We start from the raw sequence: 19,490 nt of genomic DNA, 5'->3' as shown, positions 1-19,490 counted from the left end.
ATGTGACAAGAAAAATAACTGCTACGAAACACACCTCTTAAACCAGGTGGTGGCGGCAGTGGCGGCGGCGGCAGCAGCAGCAGCAGCAGCACATGCCTTTAATCCCAGCATTTAGGAGGCAAAGGCAGGCTGATCTCCGTGAGTTCGAGGCCAGCCTGGTCTCCAGAGTGAGGTCCAGGACAGCCAAGGCTACACAAAGAAACCCTGTTTCGAAAAACAAAACAAAAACAAAAAACCTCTTTGAGCAACTTCCTTTTGCTCTTCTTTGGAAGTCAGTTTGAAGTCTGTGCTGTCTCTGAATGGCTTTACCCTTTCACCGGGATTTTAAAGTATGTGAAGTAAACAGCATTGTTCTGCCTTCATGGAACTTGTGGGTTAATGGAGAACATAAAGTCAATTGCCAGTTACCAAGGACTCAGGAAGCCGGGAGGGAAGCAGAGGTGGATTATGGACTGGAGGGGTTGATGTTGAAGTGAATAGCCCACCATGTGAGAGTCTTGTCTTTCAGGAAAAGTGTAACCATCCCCAGAGTCAGGGAGACCCCTTTCAGAAATGTCGCTTTATTCCTCCTGCATTCTTAAGGCCCCTGAGAATGAAGTTCTCCACACAAAACAATGGGCCAACTCTGAGTGGAGATCTTGGCCTCCTCTCCTAACCTGTGTGAATGAGTTCCATGTCCCCCAGGCCATGGTCTGGGCATTCCGTCAGCCAGTGATTCCTCGACCTCAGTGATAATACTGAGGGGTCTGTGGGCTTCTCCAGGTTCGGTGATCAGAGACAGTACAAGACTGACTGCAAAATTCATCTTCAGCTTAGGCCTGAGGGAGGGGCCTCTTGTCCGGTCACTGAGATCTCTGTCTGACTGCCCTCCAATCTGCCTGTGTGTGGCTATTCAAGGTTAGCCACAAATTAACAAGGCTTCAGTAAAGTTAAATTTCAGTCCCTCAGATAAGCTAATCCCATGTTGGGTGTCCAATAGCCACACTCAGCCAGCAGCTACTGTATTGAATGGCACAGATACAGACTATTTCTACCCCAGCAGAGAGTCCTGCCACATGCCAGTCTAGAGCAATAGTAGTCTGCTTTCACCCCCAAACAACTGACTGACTGTACTTTATTCTTGTACCCAAATTTTGACAATGTATTTTTTTTTAAAGGAAGAAAGAGAAAGTGAAAGTGAACGTGAACTTGGTATCCGAGGGCTCTGCAGCTGTCGATTGACCTAGAGGGGGAAAATATTCAGAAAAAAACTTTCACCTGTGTTGAACATGTCATCAGTTTGTTCTTTGTCCTCAGTCCCTACATAACACAGTATAGTGACTCTTGGTGTAGTATTAGCATGAGGTTAGGTATTATATGCAAGCTAGACGTGTCCCCCTGAGGGAAAACTATGCTACAATAATTCATAATTGACATACTTGGCAATAGGTCGTGGCAAGTCATACAGGCTGTGGTTGGTCATTCCTGGAAACCTCTAAGCCACACATAGTCACCTGTCTGTCACTCATGAGAGTACAGTGATAAGAACCACGATGGTGACACCAGCAATAGCCGCAACAATAAAGTGAACGCGTATTAAATAAATACTTAACGGGGCATCAGGCATGAGGACCAACGTTTTGTACACAATATTCCGCTTAATTCCCACAGTAACTCAAGGAACATCATGTATCTCCTGAGGCGGACATCCTTTGTGCCTCCTAACACATGCATGACCCACTTCTGACTTCAGAGGCAGTTGGGGCAGTCTTCTCGGTAGGATCCAGCTTCCCGGGAGGAAACTAGTACCCTCTCCCTCTCCTCAGCCCCTCCCCGCCTTCTTCCAACTCCCTCCGCCCTGAAGCAACCCTCAGCCAATGAGGGAGGAAGAGGCGGGGGCGATGTCTGAAGCTCCGCCCTCCAGAGGGACCGTTCTGGGTGCAGTCTGTATCGCAGACCTGAGAATTCCAACCAGGGTGTCCCCAGTCATCTGCAATAGTAACCAGCCCAACAAACATTTCAGTGACTTCTGCTTCTTCAAACTGTATCCTTTCCTCATTAAAACTTTTTATAATTTATTTTTAATTTTGTGTATGTGTGTGTAGTCTCTGTCTATATGCAGGTGCCCCTACAGGGCGCTAGAGGGTGTTGAATGCCCTGGAGCTGGAGTTAACAAACAGTTGTGAGCTGCCTAAGATGGGTGCTGGGAACCGAACCCGGATCCTCTGTAGGAGTAATAGGTGCTCCTAACAACTGAGAACATCCCCTGCTGTGCTCATTCTCAACACTTCCTCCCCATAAGCTTCCTGCCTTCAACCCCCAGACCCAGGCCTTGACCTAGCAAGAACTCAAACAAATCCATCCTGTTTTGGAGATAAAGAATTTGAGGTTTAAAAAGATCGGCATTCTCCCAAACAGCAGATGAATGATGCCTGTGTAGATTCATCTTGATTTCAAAGATCCTTCTCTTAATTCCTATCCGAGGGTGTAAATTGGAATGCCAGTGCAAAAAAAAAAAAAGGAGGATTTTAAGGGAAGTTCTGACTGTGTTGTTGTCTATAAGATGCATAGTTTGTGACCATCAAGCCCCCGGATTGCCTCTCTGAATGAAGAAATCAGTATCGTAAGTCAATACTTAACCCTTTCTTTACTGAGCGGACTTGGGGCCTCAACAGTGTCAGCAGAAACTATTAGGTTTGCCTTGCACAGAGAATATTTCTTGATATCATGGAGCCTGTGCAAGGAAAACCAAGAAGATTGATTATATCAGGGATGATGCAACGTGATGGTTATTTCTTGAAGACTTTCAGGAGGGGAGAGAGAATTCTTCGTTTTCCAACTACTGTTCCAACAACAACTGCTCTGTCAGCTAAGCCCAGCAGCTGTCTGTGGGTCAGAAGCAGAATCTTCTGAGAGGCAATGGAGGCTTCTGGGCCCTTCTCCCCTCCAGCCATGATCTGAGTAAAGTTCAGGAAGAAAAGCAAGACTGGTGCCCTCACCCATGAATCATGCTATAGGCCTCATGGAGCCTTGGAGAAAGATAAGAGAAGGGTGCTCATTTCTGCTCCAATCCCCATCCCGTTTCTGTCCAAATGCCAGGAACACGTGAAAGCCCATGAAAGCTTGGATCTGAATCACAGCACAGATCAACAGATGCTGCTGCACACGCGTGCACCCGTCCACATGCGCACATACCAGGGAAAGCTGTCCCAGAAGGCTTGTGGAAGCCAACCAGCATTCTCAGATGGAGACTAGCACAGTGTACCGGCACATCCCACCGTCAAATGTCACTGGCCCCATCTGGAGGTGATTTGTGTTTATTTTATAATGGCAGTTCTCACAGAGTGCTCCAGGAGCTCTGAGGGTCTCCGAGGTCCTTCTGAGGGCTCTCCAAGGTCAACGCTGGTTTGGTAATAGCCCTGGAGTATTTCTTTCACTTCCTTCTCCTCACAGAACGAGACCTTTGAGAAGCTCCAGGACACTGATGCCACAACAGACTGAATGCAGGGATCCATGTGAGACTCTAGCTGCCTTCTAATAAACCACACACTAAAAAGATCGCAAAAATTATGAAATGAGGTCCATCTCTTTTTACCATAGCTTTGGTCTTGGAAAATGTAATTTTTTCATTTAAAAAAATGCTAACATGAAATGGTTTGCTGTTGTTATTTTTGATGAATTAACACGCATAATTCCTGCTCAGTTGTTTGTTTGTATGTTTTTAAGTCTCACCCTGTAGCCCACAATGTAGCTCAGAGTGACCTCAGATTCACGGCTGTCCTCCTACTTCAGCCAAGGGTTAGAATTACTGATGTGAGTCATCTTGCCTGGTAAATACACATATTTCAAAATGTATTGGTTTAGTCTCTAGTACGGTAAGTGATGATAGGTCCAACTCACATAAGTCAAAGTCCTAATCACTGGAGGGGGTGGTCAGTAATTTAAAAATATAAAAGAGTCCAGAGGTCACGAAGTGTGAGGACAGCTGCTTGCTGTTGATAGACTGTCTTCTCATACAACTATTTTGTGGATGAAAAATTTAAGCATCGTTCAAAGTCCTTGGAACTATTGAGGAAGACTCATGAGCAGATAAATGTAAGTAGAAAGAGAAGATGATTTTTTGGTGGGGAACAGGGTCTCATTATACAGCTCTAGCTGTCCTGGAATTCACTCTGTAGACCAGCCTGGCCTCGATTCGAACTCACAGAGATCCATCTGCCTCTGTCTCCTGAGTGCTAGGATTAAGGGCGTGTGCTAAAAGAGATGATTAAAGGAGAAAGAGAGAAATGTGCGGGGCCGTCTCCTGGGATGCTGTTAAAGACTTTCTAGGAAGACATTTCTGGTTTCAAGTTCATAATTAAGCAGGAAATTAAGGGATAATTTTCCACGCAAAAAACAAAATCATGACTGACATAACTGTTGAAAGAACACATATCAAAGATTTTATTTAACTCATTAATAAGTAAATTAGGCAGATGTCATAATGAGCTCAAAATGGAAGTCAAAAGCAGAGGCATTCGTAGATCGGGAATACTGACGAATCTGCAAACGGATGCAAAACTGGCTTTATTCATAAAGAAGAAACAGTCAGCTGAGCTTCTACAGGGCAGAATTTAGTTGTATGGCCAAAGCAAGAGCTACTCCATGTTGCTATCAGTGACCTACAACATCAAGACTAGCAGATAGCTCAAAGGCAAGGAAAGGTATAGAGCTCCTACAATCAGAATCGGGCAATCTGGGAGCCGGGCATGTTCAACCCATGACCTCATGGGCCATATGCCACCAAGGAGAACTGTGAATAAGGCCCAACACTAAATGGTAAACTCATTGAAAACGTTAGGAGGGCTTTGTGATGTGTAACTGGATTGCATAGTTCTCTGGTGTGACGTTTGTAATTGACAATGCCATGTCACGACATCAAAAGGTCACGACATCAAAAGGTCAGGCACTCCTGCCTAGACTGTTTTCTATTAAAGCCTAGGATTTCCCCTCCATTGTAACCCTGAGTTAGAGAGAGAAGGGGGAAGAGAGAGAAAGAGAGAGAGAGACTTGGTAAGCACTCTGATCTCAAAGTCTTGCAGATTCATTCTAATATATAACCCTTATCCTGTTTCTCATACCTGGGCATTTCTTGGAGTGTCCCTCCATTGCTTGGTACTGAAAGTTAGTATGGGCTAAGTGCCTACTTGAAGATTATAACATGAAATGTCCCCTAGGTTCAGGGTTGAACAGTTGGTCACTAACTAATGACACCATTTTGGCAGGATGGGGAAGTAGGTCACTGAGAGTATACCTTGGAAGGTTATGCCTGGACTGGCTTTCTGCTTCCTGCCCATCGTGAGGCAAAGAACTGCCTGAGCATGATCCCACTAGCTGGCCACAGAGCCAACGTAGAGTACTGTGGGCTCAGTTCTCTGCAACCGTGAGCAGAAATAGGTCCTTCCCTACGGTGATATATTGTGTACCCTAGTAAATTTTGCCTGAAGATCAGAGAACAGAACAAGTCACTAGATTAAACATAGACACCAGGCAGTGGTGGCACACACCTTTGATCCTAGCACTTGGGAGGCAGAGATCTGTCTGGATCTCTGTGAGTTCAAAGCCACCCTGGACTACATGAGATTGACTCAGTCTAGGTGAGAATCAGAGCCAGGCAGTGGTGGCACACACCTCTAATCCCAGTACTTGGGAGTCACACGTCTTTAATCCTAGCACTTGAGATCTCATGCCTTTGCTTGGGAAGCACATACACCTTTAATTCCAGGAAGTGATGGCTGGGTGGAGAAAGGTATATAAAGCAAGAGGAGATAGGAACTAAAGTCTTTCGACTGAGGAAAACTTTTCAGGCTGAGGAGTCCTAGAGGTAAGAGGTGGCTTGTTCCTTTGTCTCTCTGATATTTCAGCATTCACCCGAATATCATGCTACAGGTTTTTGTTGTAAGACTATTTAGCAATTCGTGTTACCCTTCCCATTTACATGAATTCTGTGAGGTGCTTTGCCAGGATGAAAAGTAACTAACATATCTATTATGCTCCAGGACTCCACAAAGTCCCATTCAATAATCTTCCCTTACAGCACAGTAAACAAGCTAGAGAAGTTGAGTCACGTGTACAAAACCTTCATCAATAAGGCTTCGTTTGGGTTCAAATCTCAGTGCATCAGATTGCACCTTTTCTTTTGCCCCTTAGTTCTGCGCCAGACCACCAGAGGGCCTGCTTGACGAGAGGCGGATGCTATAGTCGCTATTCACACCAGGAGAGCAGTAATCTCTGCTCAATCTAAGCATCGTGTTTCTATTCATCCCTGACCTCCGTCCCAATTTTATTTATTCATATTTTGTACATATGAGAGTTTTGCCTGCACGTATGAATGTGAATCATGCATGTGCCGTGCCTGCAGAGGCCAGAAAGGGATGCCAGATCTGCCCAGAACTGGAGTTGCAGAGGGGCGTGAGTTGTCACATGGGTGTTGGGACCTGAACCCTTGGTCTTCCTCAAGAGCAATGAGCCCTTAAGTGCTGAGACACCTCTCCAGCTCCTCAGTCCCAGTTTTTAAATGCTTTCTCTACTCAGCAATACACATAGCATCTCAAAGAGATTTTTTTCTTTTTGATAGTTTGTTTGGTTCTTTGAGACAGGGTCTCTCTACACAGCCTGAGCTGTCCTGGAACTCACTGTGCAGACCAGACTGGCCTCTAACTCACAGAGATCCACCTGCCTCTTTCTCGACAGTGCACAAAGAAGTTTTGTTTGTTTGTTTTGAGTTTTTGTTGTTTTGTTTGTTTTTAAGGTGACTATCTCTACATGGGCCCAGGAAGAAGATATTTAGACAAGTATTCCTGAAAAGAAACAGACACAGATGCAGTTCAGAGGCTGGACTGAGGGTTGCCTTAGATCAGAAGTTAACAAACCAAAGCCATAAGCCAAGTCCAGCTGGTATTTGTAACCTACAAGCTAAGAATGTTTTCACTTTAATGATTTAAAAACTCTCAAAAGAGCTGCGGGGTGGTCATGCACACCTTTAATCCCAGCACTCAGTAGGGGCAGAGGCAGGTGGATCTCTAAGTTACAGGCTAGCCTCATGGGCAGAGTGAATTCCAGGACAGTCAGGACTATACAGAGAAACCCTTTCTCAAAAAATAAAACAATTTAAAAATTGCCAGATGGAAGTGGTACAGGCCTTTAATCCCAGCACTCGGGAGGCAAAGGCAGGTGGATCTCTGTGAGTTCAGGGCCAGCCTGGTCTACGTAGTGAGTTCCAGGACAGCCAGAGCTTTTACACAGAGAAACTTGTCTTGAAAAACAAAATAATAAATATTTTTAATTAAATATGTAAAATTAAAATAAAAATACATATCAAAAGAGAAGTTTGTGACAGATGGACATTACTTGGCATTCAGATTGCAGTTTCTGTATTCTAGAATACAACCTTACCCATCAATGCCTTGTTCTTGCTGTCTGTCTTCAAGCTACCAGAAAGCTAAAGACCAGAGAACAACAACCTTTCTACAACTCCCAGCCAACATGATTTTCTAGTTGGGAATAATTTCTCAGAAACCCCAGAGTCAGTAGTTCTGAAGAACCTAAACATCATTTGTCCTAAATGCCACAGGTTTTTGAATTATGTAATAGAAATGAAGCCTGGAACCCCAGGCTTAAAAAGCACTTGGGGAAGATTCTCTACTGTGCCCCCTACACTTGGTGTCTCAGTCAATTCGTGGCTGTTCTGGTTCGTGTTCTGTGGCAGTCTGCTTGAACTTACCATTAATTATAATAATTCAAATCACAGAGACTCCACTGTGAGAATTTTCCGGCTCCTGGACAGAGATGTTTCCTCACACTTCTTTCTCAAAAGCTCCCTCTGCTGACCAAGTTCTCAGAAGAACATGGAACTGCAGATGGACTTGAGACCAGGAAGAAACCAAAGCTCTAGATCTATAGAAAAGGGTTATTTGGGGTATTGTTTCCAGGCCTTGTCAACTTGTTCACAGTGCATGAACATTAACATTTGAGTATATACAATTTTTTATTTAATCATTTTTTTAGAAACTTCACACTTGAACACTGTGTCTACATCACCCCAGCCCTTCCTTCTCCTTACCCCAACTCCTCCTGTGTCCCCCACTCTCAAACTCATGATCTCTTCAGTTATTATTGTTACAGGTATACACTCATGCACACATGTCTATCTAACCTACCAAGTCCACTCAGCTTTATGTACATGAGTCCCAGTGGACTACTTGGGGTTGGATAGCCTATGTGAAACTCATCCTGAAGAGACTGAATCTCCGTCCCTCAGCAGCTCTTCATCTAGGGGTGGGATATGTGGAATTTCCCCTGTCCACATATGGCTCGTCAGCTGGTGATATCATTACACCGGCCTTGCTCAAGCAACCATATCATCGAGGGCTCAGGTGTGTGGTTCCTTTGTCACACATAGAGGACACTATCTCCTGCTGCAGGCCGCAGGAATATATCATAAGAACTCAGCTGGTTATGGCAAAGTCACTACCTGGAGGAATCAGGGAATTCCTCCAGAGGAAGCCAAATCCCAAGGAGTTTTTGGTGTTACTTGGCTTGTTATATATCAGCTGTATTCTGTTATGAAAATCATGTGTGCCTTTTCCCTAAGAAGGGCTAACAGTGTGGACTGATCACTCTCTGGACATACACATTCCAGGTATTTGGAGAACAGCCTCAGGAAAGGCTTTCTCTGGAATCAGATATCTCCCTTGGCCACTTTCAAGGACTAGCAGGAATAACAGTCCACATGCAAGTCTCCTGATTTAAGGTAAATTCCACAAGGAGACAACACCTAGGTCAGGTGGATGTTAAGTAATAGCTTTACACAATTTAGCTTGGACCCTCATTTCTTATAGCCTTACTAACTTTATAGACCTCTAACTCCTTACCTAACCACTTCTAGGAATATTTAGATAACCTTCTACACTGACAGCTATGCTCAGCCAGAACCCCAGTTCAAGCCTCCCTGTAATTATCATCATTGGCAGCATCCGGCCAGGTCCATCCCCAGGTGGAGGAAAGTACCTTATCAGAGATACCTTCGTACTTTCTAAGAACAGACTTAAGCATCCAGGCTACCCATTTGAGAAGGCCTGGCAGATATGCCAATTAAGCTTTACTTCCTGCTTTCCCAAACCTTACCTCCAGTTCCAGATCTCCCTTTAACTATCATCAAAGGCATCTAGCTGTACACAGGTTGCCTAGCGACTGAGCACACTTTCCCCCACCCTACAGAAAAACGGCAGATAGCTTGGACAGATAGGAGCCACAGGAAAAAAGAAAACAGTTTTATTTTTTCCCATTGACCTAGCAACTTATAGATTCTTAACATTTTCTACTAATCTACTAAGTTTAATAGTTGAGCACATAAGATCCCTCTTCTTAGCTATTACCCGAATTTAGCCTTTAGTTAATTCATTTCCCCATTGGTCACTTCCCTTTGGGGTTGCAAATGATAATTAACGGTTATTGCCTCTCAATGTGATTCTTATCACCCCTCTGTTTGACCCTGGAAGCCTGGCTTTATATACCAGGACTTCCAGAGCATGGGGGAGAGGGAAGAAAAAAGAGAACAGAAGAACTAGACGGGTAAGAACTTGAGAGGAACAAACTGAGATGGGGAAGAACTAGATTGAAGGGCTGGAAGAGAGCACCAGAGGAACGAGATGGAAGATGAGGAAGAGTCAGATGGGGAAGAACAAGGTGAAAAGGACCTAGATGAGGCAGAATTAAGACAAGAGAATTAAGATAGAACTTAAGAGGGAACAGTAGATAAACAGAGAGAAATCAGGCAAGATGGAGCTAGGCACGAGAACAGAACTGAAGCTGTGTATATAGAATGTTATGCCAGAGGAATTAAAGCAAGTGGACTATAGAGCTCGGTGTGCTGAGATTCTATTCCCCGAAAATAGTCCTCGCCGTTAGTAGTTCTCTCTCCTGAGCCCCTGGGATGTATAATATTAAGGCTGGTCCCTCTGATATTATACAAGAATCTCCCAGTAGACACTATCTTCTGGCTCCTACAATCTTTTCAATGCCCTCTTCCACGATTTTCCCTGAGCCTTGGGTGTAGGTGTTACATGTATCAGATAGAATTGTGCTACACACAGTTACTTATTCTCTGCACGTTTACAAGTTGTGGATCTCTATAACAGCCCTCATGTCCCAAAAAGAAGCTTCTTTGATGAGGGGTCAGAGCTACACTTCCCTCTGTATAGGTTATGTATTTAGAATACAGTTCGAAATTATATTGGCTTAGGAAAATGGCAGTAGTAAGTTCTTCTCTTGGGTCTCTATGATCCCTCCAGCCATGGGCAGTCGGCTAAGTTCACAGTCCTGGCATCAATTCCCTCCTGTTAAGCGGGCCTTAAGTCCAACTAGGTGACTGTGGGTGACCTTCCCCCAAGACAAAAGTGCCAACATTGCACCATTGGGTGCAATTTAGTCATTGTTGAGGGTCGTTGACTTTACAGCTGGTAGGAGGACTAGCATTGCTGCTCTCTCTTGGCAGCTTGCGTAGGACCTTCCCATACTATGAAAGCTAGTCCTCATGCAGGAGGTTTCCAGGTCAGGTCCAGCTTGACTCCTCCAAGGTCTGTGTTTGAAGTGTGGGATCTTCAGTAATAAGGTCTGACCTTCAAGTTCTGGTGGTCACTGAGGGCTATGGCAATCCCCTACACTCTTTGTGCGTGGGGTGTCTCTTGGAATCCCCTGACCAACAATTGAATGGGACATTTTCTATGCCTGTCCATGGGGTTAGAATAACATACTATTATGTTTACTAAAACACATATATAGGGGCTGGAGAGATGGCCCAAGAGGTTAAGAGCACTGGCTGCTCTTCCAGAGGTCCTGAGTTCAATTCCCAGCAACCACATGGTGACTCACAATCATCTATAATGAGATCTGATGCCCTCTTCTGATGTGCAGGCATATATGCAGACAGAACATTGTATACCCAATAAATAAATAAATAAAAAATTTTCCAGGAGCTGAGGACCGAGCCCAGGGCCTTGCACTTGCTAGGCAAGCACTCTACCACTGAGCTAAATCCCCAACCCTTAAATAAATATTTTAAAGATACATATATAACATACAAGTATATGTGCATACATATGTAAATAATTTAAATGAAGTTAAGTCATTTTGCGTGATGTTGCTCCCCCAAGAGCCATAGTTTTGTACAACATCTCCAATGTGGGACCCAGTGAGAGATCAAAACTTCCTCTGAATGCAAATGAACAGTTCTAAGGTGAGTGGGAGAAGCCTTGGCAAGCAATGCCTTCCTGAACACTGGCTCCCAAGACACCTTGCTAATGACACACAGCCGCTCTTAACTGCTCACCCCTAGGGAAGGATGAGCACATGTAGGTAGGAGCCGAGCAATGTCTGCTTTCCTAAGCAGGGTTGGAGGCAGCCCTTCTAATGTGGGAGAGGGAGGGAGGCCTGCCTTGGACTGGATAAGGACTGTGGTATGACATGTAATGACCGACGGACACAGCAAGGTCATGGGAATCTAGAAGTATAAACTGCTTGTTGACGACTCTGTAAGTTTCTGCCATAAAACAAAATTTGTAGCTTGCTCTTTCTGGCCAAGACTCCCTCTCCACTGATAAAATTATACATCATCCCAGAGGTGCGGCAGAGTCCCTGAACAGTGTTGCGGCTTGATTTGCTACTTAGAATTCCACCTCAGCTGCATGGTGGTAAGTGGGTGTAAAAAGGACAGGTAGCTGGGAAGTTCTGCTTGAGCTAACAGAGACAGACCACAAAACAAGTGGTTTTGCGGATGGGGAGGAGAGTCACTGGGCCTTAGTGGCTGTATTAGTCAGACATTTTGTTGCTATGACAAATTGCCTGGTATAAGCAGTTTAAGGGGCAAAGGCTTATTTTGACCCACGTTTTCCGAGGTTTTGATCGTAGTGGGGAGAGCTCGGGCCATCAAAATGGCTCCCATCATAGCAGCTAGGTTTTCTTGATTTTTCTTGTGCATCTTGATTTTTCTCCTTCGCTCCATTTTATTCTATTGGGGCCCCAAGACTACCAGATGATGCTACCCACATTCAGGGTAGATGCCATGCCTTTAGCTAATCCTCTGTGGAAACACTCGCCCAGAGATACCTGGAGGGCATGTTTTACTTACCTCCTAAGTGTTTCTCATCCAACCAAGCTAACAACTAAAATTCACCAACACAAGCCCCGCCCCTCCTCAACTTGACACACTGTAACCAAGGCCCCTGAATGCAGAGCCGAGAAAGAGTTTCTAGTTTGATGGTGCGCTGGACTTTGGTTCAGTTCGCTGAAATAGGAAATGAAAGGGAATAAGTGGGTTTGGACATGTGGGCTGAGCGCCGAGAACAGGGCTATTCTAAGAAATGCAAACTTGAAGCTCCTCTGTGAGGCAGAGAAGGAATACACAGCTCTGGCCTCTCTGCAGGTAGGAGGAAAAGGCCACAGAATAGATGTAACCACCAAATGAGACGGTGTAACTAATGAGTAGAAATTAAGGCAGCCCCTGTAGAAAACAGCCATTTCTGCTGCCACAGCAGAGCCAGCTGACGGAGCTCGGCTGCTTCTTCCTCCACCCACGGAGGGGCGAGTGTCTTAGGACCTGAACCATCACTGACATCTGGGGGCCTGAGCCACCTGACAAATGCAAACAGTAGGAATGTGCTCCAGAGAAGAATGAAAAGTACCCCGCCCCCAGGAAAGAACAGGGCGACGGAAGGAAATTGGTTTTTGTGGAACAGAAGAGTTGGCCTATTTCTTACTCTGAATTTAATCAACTCAATGCCTGAAAGGTTGGGGAACAATAGAAGTGGGGGGAAGAAATCGTTACAAATGAAGGCTGCCTCTCCAGGGAGCTAGCTGGCCCTGAAGGCAAAGCAAACCCATGCCTGGGCTGGGGCTCATGGCTCAGCTGTGGAGCAAAACTGAATCTGTGGTCCCCAAGAGAGGCAGGGTAGAGCAGAGGCCCAGTCAGGGACCTGAGCTGGGAATTCCTGGTGGAGAGGACAAGGGTGTAATGATCCACTTATGACAGTCACTGACAACTGCACCGATTAAGCCAAGTTAAGAGTTTAAGTACTTTTTATTGACGGCCAGCCCAAGAGCGGGCTTGAGCCTCTTGGTGCCTGTATTTAGGGACATAGCATTTGGAAAGGCGAAACCCACAAGGATGCATCAAAGTTAGATGAAGGTCAGAGTAACCTTGAAACCTTTGTTCCTGGCAAAGCACGGTAGTTACTTTAGATGTAACTTGCCAATTATTTTGGTTAACATATCTGGACCATAGTCAAGACCATGGACATCTCAAGTGTTGTCAAGGCAGGTGTGACTGTTGAGGGGAGGGAGGGTAAAGGGCTGAGAACTGTCCAAACGAACAAAAATGGAGTCAGAACATGATGGCGTTACTTTGGTCATTTCATCCCCCTCCCCTTTTTTAAGTTATTTTCAAATCTTTGATCTTGGCTAAGGGGTACAGACTGAGTCCTGAGGATCATTGGCTTAACGGAGGTAATTTATTATGTATGGCTTCTCAGCAGGTCTTATAAAAAGTAGGCGAAAGGGGCCTGCAAGGCCAGGGAGGAGGTAGTGAGCCATGGTTTTCACCCAGTATTTTATGGTACCACAAATTATTTGATTTACATTCCTGTTGTCTCTTTTTGTTTGTTTGGTTTGGTTTGGTTTTTTTTTTTTCCAAGACAGCATTTCTCTGTGTAGCAGCCCCGGCTACCCTGGAACTAGCTTTGTAGCCCAGGCTGGCCTCGAACTCACAGAGATCCGCCTGGCTCTGCCTCCCGAGTGCTGGGATTAAAGGCGTGCGCCACCACCTCCCCGTTTCACTCCTGTTGTCCTTTCTCTAAATTATTTTTAACTTTTTGTAAAGTCTCTTTGAGAACTCCTGATTTGCTAGCATAGGAAGGACAAGCCTTTCCCAGTGTCATATAAAGTCCTCTCTGGGACGTGAAAAGCAAGTCTAAGCCCCGCTGGTTTGGGGGAGACTTCCGCCAGAGACTCTACCTAGACCTGAGGCATATTGAGGAAGAAGGCGTCTGAGGTGTGCATCTAATTGATAACTGTTAAAGGCCCATTTCTCCCAGTTAGAACCGTAGTTCTCAAGGCAGCAGGGCCCGCTACCCCCATTTCTACCATCACCGGAACAAGGAGAGGGGCAGCTCTCTTATGCCACCAGTGGGACAGCCCAAAGGGGAACAAGAGGTGAGTCCCCTCTGGTCCTGAATAAGCATTCACTCTGGGGGGGGGGGATACATGTACAACCATACATAAAACTGGATTATTACACAGATGTTCTGAGGTCATACAGCGGGTGAGACTGGCGGTACACACCAGCTGAGTTCCTGTGGAAGAGAAATAAGTTTCTGAGTTACGAGTAACCATGAGACTAGTATTACAAGAGGCAGAAAGGGGGATGCATAACCAAAAAGGAGTCCTATTCTGAGAGAGTCTTAGCCTGGGAGGATCTGGTCTAAGTGAGATGGTTCATTTCTGGTCCTGGTTTGGAACAGGCTTGGCAAGGGCGTGGTGAACCCAGGCAGACATCTGGTCAACCTTGATTGTAGCAGCTGATGTGGTCAGCGTAACAGTGGGAGTCCTTTCCAGGCAGGTGTCAATCCTCTTTTCTGAAACTTCTTGATGTACCTGGGTCCCTGGGTCAGAAGGAGGGACGGGGCACTGAGGAGGTAACCAGAAGGGCATCTTGAACCCTAGAATGGACTGCAGTCTGGACCTGTTGCAGAGGCAGGAGGTACTTTAGAAGAAACCAATTGGTAATCTCTTCAATGATAGGGTCTCTTAAACAGGGCCACAAAGGAGTGGTCTTGCAAACATAATCTCACAGGGGGTGAATCCTGCCTTGTAGGGGATACATCTTTTCCTAAAAAGTGCCAGGGGTAACAGGTTGGGCCAGTTTTCACTGATTCCCAAAATTAATTTGGAGAGAATGGACTTGCTAGTGGAGTGCATGTGTTTGGCCTGGCCAGAGCTCTGCAGCTGGTAGGTCCAGGTTACATTTAAGGGCTCACTGACAATTTGAGCTATGGGCAAATGAAGTGAAGGCAGCTAAATTATCTGATCCAATTGACAGGGGCTGCCTGCACCTAGGAATAATCAAAGAGTCTTGACCACTGTCAGAGCTGTCTCCCTCCAGGTAACCAAGGCTTTCACCCATCCTGAGGTGTCCACAGACATTAACAGATACTTATACATGAGAGGGCTTCATCTCTGCGAGGCTGACTTTCCATTTCTCACCAGGGGCTAGTCCCTTCAGAGGAATGGTGGGGACTCCTTTTGGCTCTTGCCTTGGGGTAACTTCTGTGCAGAAGAGATAGTTAGAGCCAGCCTAATTAATGGCCATCTCTCAGAGATGTAGAATCCAGTACCTGGAAGATAACAACTCGGTTAGTCTAGTAAGATCCACTATCCAGCTGGATCCTATTTAGCATCCTGGAGCAGGCCTTGTCCTCTTCTTCTTGGGAGCAGGTGGGCTGGCGAGACAGCTGGGAATCAGAAAAAGCAATGGTCAAGACAAAACAGGACTCTGCAGGAATCCCTGCTGCTTACCGGGCTGCCTGATCGGCCCTCTGATTTCCTTGGGCTTCTGGTGTGTTGGCTGTTTGATGCCCCTTGCAATATATAATAGCCACCTCCTTGGGGAGCCAGATCGCTTTAAGAGGAACAATAATTCCCCCTTTAACAGTCTTTCCTTCAGCAGTCAATAGGTCTATGCCTCGGGTAGGGGAGTATCCCGGAGGTCTGGGTGAATGGCTTGAGATATGTCCATCAAGTCCCCACAGTTATGGAGGGGGACCTTGGGGTTGTCATCAGCATCAATGTCGAAAGGTTGAGACTGTACAGTAGCAAAAGTGAGGCCAAGCTGATGAAGCTACGGACTCCGGTACTGAGTGATGCAGGAACTTGTCCCTCTTAGGAGGGCTCACACAGCAGGGGGGAAGGCAAATATGGGCTAGCTAACTGGCCCCAGGGAACTAGAGAAGCAAGCATCCTTAAGGACCAGGACTGGACAGACCTGGTGGTCTGGTGGGAGGAGACTGAGCAAAGTGTACAGATTTGGAACTGTCAGATGAATGATTTCAGCCCATCGGTGATTTGTCTCCAGTAGGTCCTGGGCTGACTGATAACCTGAGGTCCCTGGCTTATACACAGGCGATGAAGGCATATTCCAAGCTGACTGGCATGGGGTGAGGAGGTTAGCTTCCAGTCTAGCAATTTCCAGTCTAGTCTTTTGGTTCAAGGGATATTGACAGTCCTCTGTCAGTACGGCTGTAGCCAAGAGACTTACCATAACTGGTGGACAGTGTGCTGCCAAGCCAGGAGGGTTTATCTCAGCCCATATGTTAGGAAATTGCTGTTGCAAGTCCTCAAACAGGGGCCCTGGGTCTGGATTTGTTTCTGTTGTGAGTGGGGGAGCTAGAAGATGTTCTTCAGACAGAGGACAGTTAAGCTGAGTTGGTAGGACAGGCATAAAGGACATTTTAGCTTTCTTGGAGAGTAAAGGTGATAGTGATGTTACAGAGTTCCAGAACACCCAGAAAAGACCCCCAGACCCAACTCAGATTCTAATTAAGCAAATTTATTAAAGCTGCTAGCAGGGCTGAAGTCTGTAGCTCAAATTAGAGATGTGCTGCCCAGAGGTAGGTGAAGGACGAGCTTTTAAAGATGAAACCCACAAGAGTTGTTTGTCTCTGCCAAGATTAGATAGGCAAGGTGATCTCAAAATAGTCCTTGAATGTCTGCGTAAGCAGGTCACAGAAATCAAAATCAGCAGTTAGTCATATCACAACAAGCAGATGGTCAGGGCTGTACATTTCTGGGGTCAAGCAGTCAGGGTTGCCGGGAACTTATCTTCCAGGAACTTGAGTCCAGAACCAACGGATATTAGGCTCCAAGGTGGATGCCTAGCACAAAGTGGAGTTTTTTTAGCCATCACAGTGGTGCCTGATTTTTGAAAAACATCTTTGCCCGAAAGGGAGAAAGGGCAATCTAGGACCACCATGCAGGTGTGAGACTAACTGTTCTTTTAGGTGTAAGGTGATTTTCCTTAATGGTGCCCACTCCCCACACTGGCATCTTTTTACTGATAATTATTGTTATTATTTTTTTTTTTTGAGGATCTCTCCCTTGGACACAAACAATACAGAAGTAGCCATAGGGGCTCAGAGTGAGCTGACTGGAACACAGTCAGCATAAGCCTTGCTTGCCTGCATACAGCTCTTTCAGCAGCCAACACATCCTGCCTCTCTGCCTTGTATCATCTCAGTTATTGTGAACATTTTGGGCTACCGCAATGAGCTGCAAAGCCCTCTAGCATTCGGAGTTTTTATGGACGCCCGGAGGTGATTGAGTGACAAGAGCCAAATTTAGTGCTCTAGCATTTTTCGGAGCGAGTGGATCAAATGGGATGTAAAATCTGAAGGCCCTTTTCCCCTCGAGAAATGCCTCGGGAGACTCTCCTGCCCTGAAGAGCCTCAATAGTTTTAGACAAATTAGTTGTTTCAAGCTGCACCCTGAACTCCAGCATAAGATACTGGAGACAAGTGTCCAGGGCCTGGGAACCTGCATACGTATTGGGGTCCCAATTAAGGCATTTGGATGGAAACGCTGCCTCAAATCGAGTAGCTTTTCAGCATCTGTCCAATGGATGAGTCCCCAAAAAAGCCTTCCTCGCCTCGGCCCCATACATCCCTCTCTGAAGTAAACAGAGAAGGAATTGCAGATGAACACCTTACTTAGTTGGGGCGATAGATGAGAGGCACAGATTCCAGGATAGCCGTTGTAGGCCTTGGGGCTTATCAGAAAAAGAGGTCTGGGTCTTCCGGTTATACAGATCTGAAGTGAACAGAACACAGATCAAGGGAAGGGCAACGCCCTTCCTTTAAATCATTGCCCCCGCCTCGGAGGGAGCAGCGTCTTGTATGACAGAAAAACAAAGGCTGGTTCTGGGTCCAGTATGGGGCATGGCGGGCCCTCAAGCGGGGAGCCAAAGGTGCCTCGGAGGCCGGCAGGACAATAAACGGAGTGGGGCCGCCACCGCCCGGCGAGGGAGCTGGCTCACCAGCTCGCCGGCTCGCCCGGGAGCATCGACGCCGCCCGCCCCGGCTCCGCGCAGAACCCAGAGGAGCGGCGGGCCCGCCCCGCCCCCTGGCGGTCGCCCGGAGCGAACGCAGCCTAGGCAGGTCCCAGGGACCTTGCCGCGTGCCGGGGCCGGGGTGTGTGTAGGGGGCGGGGAGGTGCGAGCCTGCGGTGGGAGAGACGTTGGGGTGCCAAAAGACCAACCGCCAACAACAGCAGGGGGTGCCACCTGCTGGCAGAATGAGGGAAAAACAGGCAGAATTTTAATCAGCTCCCTTTGGGGACAAAACAGAAACACCAGCCGCAAAATCAAGAAATCAATTCAACAGCTCCCAAAGCCAAACTTGCCTGTCACGCGTTCAGGCGACTCTCTGAACCAAACGTGCTCTTCATGCATTCAGTCATTCACACAGTTGGCGGGCCATTCACCCAAGCAAAACCAAAATCGGGTCTCTCATGAAAGGCAGAACCAGGATACAGGATCTCCCACTTAGTGTGGAGGGAGGACGAGGAAAGAGTTTCCTGCCAGAAATTCTCTTCCTAAGCCAGGTCGAGGACCTTGAATATCCATCCCTCTTATCCAGAAGAGCCTCCCCTTTGGGGCCTATCCCTCTTATCCAGAAGGCTCCCGTGGGGCTCGTCCTCTTCAACCAGAGTTCAGCATGCAGACTCACCTCAGAGGAGTGTCAGAAGGACTCCGTTTCGGTGTTGGGAACCCAGCAGTCACTTCAGACCTCGACTCAGTGAGAGGCGGAGCCTGGAACATTTGTCAGCGGGGACGTCTCCTCTGCAACTTCTCCCTGGCCAGGAAGATGGGAAGTTCATGGAGCACGCGCAGGGGATCTCGCTGCAGCCTCCAGTGTAATGATCCATGTAAAATAATTGTTGACAATCACGATGGTTAAGCCGATTAAGAATTTTAAGTCCTTTTTATTGATGGCCAGACCAAGAGCAAGCTTGAGCCTCTGAAGTCTTTTGGTCCCTAAATTCAGGGATACGGCATTTTTAAAGGAAAAACAAACACAGAAGATCCATCAAAATTGATTGAGGGGTTGGAGTAACCTTGAAACCTCCATTCCTGGCAGAGCATAGTAGTTATTTTAGACATAACTTGTCAATTATTTTGGTTAATATATCTGGACCATAGTCAAGGCCATGGAAATCTAATCTCAAACATGTAGCCAAAGCAGATGGTGACTATTGTGGAGAGCTGGGTAAAAGGGCTGAGAACTAAGCCAGTGGTTCTCAACTTTCTAATGCTGTGATACTTTAATACAGTTCCTCGTGTTGTGGTGATCCCAACCATAAATTATTTTCCTTGCTACTTCATAATGTAATTTTGCTACTGTTATGAATTGTAATGTAAATATTTTTTG

The 19,490-nt window shown here is 46.3% G+C and overlaps 1 long non-coding RNA gene across 3 annotated transcripts; it reads right to left on the bottom strand.

Annotated features, from left to right (window-relative positions):
* Positions 1-13,074: 13,074 nt before the first annotated feature.
* On the bottom strand, positions 13,075-18,898 carry LOC128107532 (uncharacterized). Of its 3 annotated transcripts, none has more exons than XR_008217111.1 (3): positions 18,789-18,898; positions 15,405-17,871; positions 13,075-14,752 (listed from the first exon to the last, which is right to left on the bottom strand). It is a non-coding gene; the product is annotated as an uncharacterized LOC128107532 (long non-coding RNA). The 3 variants fall into 3 exon arrangements; XR_008217112.1 differs by having other exon boundaries at positions 15,405-15,521; positions 16,325-18,881; XR_008217110.1 differs by having other exon boundaries at positions 15,405-18,881.
* Between the last annotated feature and the right edge of the window lie 592 nt (positions 18,899-19,490).

Source organism: Peromyscus californicus, unplaced genomic scaffold, assembly GCF_007827085.1.
Source record: "Peromyscus californicus insignis strain IS unplaced genomic scaffold, ASM782708v3 Scaffold_12__1_contigs__length_115047231, whole genome shotgun sequence".
Classification (NCBI taxonomy): domain Eukaryota; kingdom Metazoa; phylum Chordata; class Mammalia; order Rodentia; family Cricetidae; genus Peromyscus; species Peromyscus californicus.
The sequence above is the reverse complement of the archived record's forward strand: the minus strand, read 5'-3'. Positions and strand labels throughout refer to the sequence as shown.